Here is a 6,044-nt window from a genome sequence, read left to right on the forward strand (position 1 = left end):
ATAATTAATATTTAAATATAAGAAAAAGGCCCCACTTTTTTTTTTTTTTTATATATGTCCACACAAGAAAGAGAGGAGAATTCGAACTAGTGATCTTCCCTTCATGAAACATGGTCCCCAGCCAATTACACCTTGAAGACAAAAAAAGCCCCACTTAAATTATTGTCTTAGACCCTAAAATCTATCGAGCTGGCCCTTCCTTCTCCTTTTGTTGATCTCTTTTCGTCATCCCATTTCTTGTAATAATCTTCTTGTTAGATATATTACGAGATTTTTTTTTTTTTTTTTTTTTGAAAGTACGTAGAAACTTTTTACTTATTTAATAATGGTCGTTGATTCTCCTGCTGTTTGCATCCAATAAATTCCTAGTAAGGGGGCCAAAATTATCATTTGTGAACTGTCATTGCATGTGACGAAATAATTATTGCTGTTATGTCATTGTCACGAAATATTCATTTGTATTCTGTCATTGTCAATCGAATTAATCTCCTGTAAGCCAATTATTTTGTGTTCTGCATTGCGATGACATATAGAATCGTTTGTGTTCTGTGATTATAAATCGAATTAATCTACAAGCAAACCTAAAAAAAAAAAAAAAAATTGGTTTTAAACATTATAAAAGTTGACTGAACAAGTACAATAAAAAAAATAGTATTAAATTTTTTTTTAAAAAAAAAAAATCAAATAGAATTTGGATTACTGAAATGAATGAACGAACGAACGATTTGCATTTTGCAATGTTTGCACACGCAGATGCAACAAAGAAAGTGCAGTTGGCTGAATGATCCTCCGCTTGTATGTGCTCACGGAGGTGACTCAACTAAGGCCTTCCCCAACACGGTAAGCTTCCCCCAAGTTACCAAACTCACCTTTAGGTCCCACTACTAATGTTGTCTTACCTACTTTTTCTCATATGGGATTTTGTTCGCGCTGCACGATAGGTACTTCTGGGCTCCCATGTTTTTGCTTTAAGATTTCACCCACCGTCTAGTTTTGCTGATTTATCATCTTACTGCCATTGTACATGAAGAACCCCAAATCAATTAATCATGGAATTAGCTACCTTTGATAGCTGGGATGTTAAGCGGGTGAAACTGGGTGTGACTGAGATTCGAATCTTATGATGTTTTAAGTGGTTTTATTACGTCAACATATTGTGGTTAGTATAGCGCGTTATGCATGATCTGAATCAAAATATGGAAAATGGTGTAGAAAAAAATCAGAATATCAAGGATGTGTAAAAAATGATGAGAGTCATACGTTAAGTAATACAATGAGTTAATCGTGTGGGTTGAACACATTTACAATCATTCATGCACTTTTGTGCTCTTCTGCTATCTTTTTGCATTTTCCCTATTATAGGAGTACTAAATACCATCTTAAAAGCATCCATATATAACTGATGAACAAAGGTATACTTATCTAAAAGTGTCGAACATATATGTTCATGGTTAATTAGCACTATCTATCCAGATTGTTTTCTATTGAATTAGCTACTTGGAGATTTGATTCTCACATGAACAAAGGTATACTTATCTAAAAGTGTCGAACATATATGTTCATGGTTAATTAGCACTATCTATCCAGATTGTTTTCTATTGAATTAGCTACTTGGAGATTTGATTCTCACATGACAGGCAGGGATTTGCAGCGGATATCTTGAAACAGTACTTCCAAAGTAGGGCACTTGAGCATATGGAAGAGGTACTGATCGTGTGGGCTGAACCATAATCACGGTGATCCCTTTTGGAGGGAATACGTGTCATTTTCTATTGGCAACCTCAGTTTGACTTCAAAATTTTACTTTTGATAGCCATATCTGCTGATTCATGCAAGGCTTCTAGTATTAACTTTTTCATATGAACAGGTTTGATACGAAGAATGCAAAGTTTTCAAGTTGTCATGACATATATATTAATCTCTAGTGACAGCAAATACTTTCAGTTTTCTTTGGGTTTAATTCGGAGAAGATGATGTTGTTATTTAATGATTTTGGTTAATTGTACGTTATCCACTTGTGATCCGGGTTGGATTGAGTTTGATTTGCCAACCTGTGGTTTAAAAAATTTCATACCTGGGAGGACTCGAACATCCACCGTTTAAGAATGGCAGAACACTACCGAAACTACCTCTCCCACGTTGAGCACTGTCGGAATCCTCCTATTGGCAAGGTGGCATGATGCACCAATTATAAGACCGCATGCAAGCACCTTTGTGTTGATTATTGGAACATTGGAACATATATATTTCTTTGAAGACCGAGGCATGGATATCCCCGTATTCCTTTCTTTTGTAAGGGTTAGACCAAGTGCTTTGCCTTCTGGGTGGCTTATTAGCCTTTTATCATAGCAGTGAAGAATAAATTAACTAAAATAATGTAGAGTTTTTCCAATCCCAAGAGCTGCAATTAAATAAATTAACTAAAATTTGACCTCGTATAAAATTCCAACCATTGATTCTTACACACACAATCTTGAAAACACACACAAAAACGATATATCTGGATCACACAAAAGCATCATGCACACAAACAATGGGAACAAGGTGGCAATGGAGTCTCACCAAAGCATCTAAGAAGATAACAATGGTGCAAGCTGCACGATCAGGTCTAGGAGGCTTGGGTCGGATAGGCTTTGTATTGTTAACCGGTTTGACTTTACAAGAGACCATAGAAGCATTGAAAGGCAGCCAAGTGAACATAGAAGATTTTGATGCATTGGTGTGTAAAAGCGGAAGTGAGATGTATTACCCATGGAGAGACATGGTAGCTGATGTGGACTATGAAACCCACCTGGAGTATAGATGGCCGGGTGACTATGTGAAGTTGATAGTGACAAGGCTTGCCAAGATAGAAGGTGAGGCTGAGGATATATGATGACATCGTGGAGTATGTGGATGCATGCAGCTCTAGGTGATACTCTTAATTATGGTAATGTGAGACCGGAAGCCAAGGTGAGAAAACTTCTGATGGCAGGAAACATCTTAATAAATGGAAGGTATTACCTCAAATAAAGCGTTTTTATTTATCTCATAATATTTCTAACTATGATTCCAATGTATATTAATGGCAGCTCGAAAGATAGATGACCTCCGCCAGAGGCTGCGAATGAGAGACTTCCGATGCAATCTTTTCTATATACGTGCAACATCGAGGTTAAATTTGGTGCCATTGTATGCAGCAAGAATACAAGCAATAAGGTCAGCCCCTTGTTACCGTACTATATAATGTTGAACGTGTATATATGTGTGTGTACATCGTAATGGCCTTCTATATATAAAATATAGATAAATCTACTTAACAAAAAGTTTGTATTACCAAAATTAAAATCAAAAGAGAAAAACTTCCCGTCATGCTTGTGTGTGTGCAGGAACCTTTCAGTTAGAAGGGGAATTGATCTGTCTAAAATTGATTTGTTTGCGAGCGAAAGAGGGGATACAGATTATAAGCACCTACTTGCTGGCCTCCACAAGACTCTTATTCTAAATGGCTCCATGGAGTATGGCAGTGAGAAGCTTCTTTGCAGTGAAGACACTTTTAAAAGAGAAAATGTAGGTCCACAAGATAGCCCTCACATCACCTTTGTAGAGGAGTGTTGTGGAGTCCATGATATCTCAGCAGCTCTAGAAGCTCTAGGGATCAACTGAATAAATTTTCCCTTTTCTAACCTTGTTTTCACTATCATCATTACTACTTCTATTTTATACAGTCTTTTAAACATATATATTCGTATAGATAACTCAAAGGTGAGAATGTGAATACCATATACTAGTGGAATATATATCTCAATGTTATGTAAAAAAGTTTCATCTTCTGTAAGAATATACATGTGAGCTTTTCAAAAAAAATCAACTTGTGCAAATCAAATACATGTAACGAATAAGTCACCAGCAAATCAAATACTCTCCACAAGACATTTATATGCATTATAGATTTGCTGTTGTGTGTACAGCTTTTTGGTCATTTTGGGCACTGAATGCAAGATGACATATAATCTTTCATAATATTCTAGGGTCATAAATTTAGGATAGCTAATGTCTACTTATGGTGAATGGATCAGTCATCATTGGCTGTGTGCATGTGAACCAATGTTTCTGCGTTTTATCAATCAATGAGATAATAAATTTTTCACTTCCCAGCAGTTAGGAAACAATTACCACCTTACAATATAAAAGCATTTTTATGTGTTGAACTTGAACTATTGAATTATATTGGCCAGCAATGTGTACACCTTAAAAGAAAGGCATTCCCTTTGTTCAGTTTCACAAAGAAATTAACTACTCAAATTACTAAAACCATATTTTTTATTGGTAAAATTATTTAAACCCAATCTTGAACAAATCTTTAATATATAGTTTCATCAGATTCATGTTGCAACATTAGTCTTAAAAAATTAAATTCTTCTCTGTTTGTGGGATTACCTGTATAGAAAGTCACATATATATTCTAGTCCAATATTGATTCTTTGCTAATCCTTCCAAGTTCTCCAAGGTTGAAACACTTAGTTCATGTTTTGTCGCACACAAAGGTCCACACAGACCTTGTACTCTTCTCCGCAAGCACATTTAACAGGAAGTGAATCCCTGGAACAAGCAGAGGCTTTCATGAATTGAAGGGCAATTATATATGGAAAATGCAAATAGAGTCATGAATTGCACAAAAAATGATTCATCCAAAAAAAAAAAAAAAAAACCCCAAATGATGGTGATTAATCTGACGAGTACAGTCAAGCTAGACACTCCATTCTTTTAAATTATCATTAATATTCAGAGCCTTGACATTTCCAAGAAAGCACACATTTTTAAGTAATAAAAAATAAGTTGCAACCCAGTACACAGAAAATGAAAGAATTCATAATGTGCTAGCTAGATCCTAGATTAGTCCTATCTTTACCCTTAAACAAGGAAGAATCCTTCCATATCTGGACGGAGCTTTAGCAACATTTATAGGCCATTTTGCCAAATGATCAAATAGTTTCTAAAGAACTGCCTAATTTCAGTAAAACAAAAAGCAAAAGCTAATCACTCTATTTACCTTCAGTTTTTCAATTTGGTCTAGCAGAGACTGCAAGTACTCAGTTTCTCCAGCTTTGTCTGATAAAAGGGCATTGTGTTCCTCTTCCAGGGTCTTTATATCCATTTCTCTTAGCTCTAGCTGTAGGCACCCACACATTGAGAAAAAGGCTATAGTTGTGAACTTGAATTAGTATATGAAAATATGAATATAGGAAGGATTAAGTGCCACTATTCAATTGACTTAAAAGGTTCAAATGCTCATCAAGTTTCAAAGAACGTACCTTTTGTTGAACATTCCAAATTACTCCATAACACAAAACAACTTATAAGCTGATGCAGAAACAAAATGATGGTGGCATCTTCTGAGATCCAACATCTAGGAATCAAATTGTTACATATTTTTGCACTCCTGAGACAAAAGAAGATATAGATATTTCTGATGAACTACCGTGTAACTAAATGGTGTCCGACACACACAGTTGCACCCCTGTTTGTGCTGAGAAGACAACTGACCTTAAAGCCACTTGCCTTGCACTTCACTTGCTCAAGAAACTGCTTCGCCTGAAACACAAAAGAATGCTCTGGCAAAGATTCAAAATGATTGGCTTTTAGTGAATAAGATTACTATAGGAAATATCCGCTTCCCTCTGAAATATTCTTCCTGCTATACTCTCTCTTTTTTTCTTTTCTTTTTTCCTTTCCTTTTGTAGGAGGGTGGAGTTGGAGGGACTGCACAATGCTAATTCCAGAATCTGGAATTCCATCCAGATCCCTAGGCCACCTCCATCTTCTGTCGGTTGAAACTTTTTAAAAATTGTCAATAGAAAAAAGCTGTCGCCTTGTGGGCCATAGACACTGCTAGCTTGCATGATTACCATCATTGGTTTCGCTTTTGGTATCGATGGAAGTCGATTCGAATCTCCTTCAACCAGTCCTCAAGATTCAACCAGTCCTCAAAATTCAACCAGTCCTCCGGTTGTAGTCCATGAAATTTGAAAAAAAAAAAAAAAGGGTTGATTCGGCCCACTACC

At 36.0% G+C, this 6,044-nt stretch overlaps 1 long non-coding RNA gene across 1 annotated transcript; it reads right to left on the reverse strand.

The window, feature by feature from the left end:
* Positions 1 to 4,200: 4,200 nt before the first annotated feature.
* LOC132183292 (uncharacterized) lies at positions 4,201 to 5,681 on the reverse strand. Its single transcript, XR_009440395.1, has 3 exons — positions 5,295 to 5,681; positions 5,033 to 5,152; positions 4,201 to 4,581 (listed from the first exon to the last, which is right to left on the reverse strand). It is a non-coding gene; the product is annotated as an uncharacterized LOC132183292 (long non-coding RNA).
* Between the last annotated feature and the right edge of the window lie 363 nt (positions 5,682 to 6,044).

Source organism: Corylus avellana, chromosome ca5 (genome assembly GCF_901000735.1).
Source record: "Corylus avellana chromosome ca5, CavTom2PMs-1.0".
Taxonomy (NCBI): Eukaryota; Viridiplantae; Streptophyta; class Magnoliopsida; order Fagales; family Betulaceae; genus Corylus; species Corylus avellana.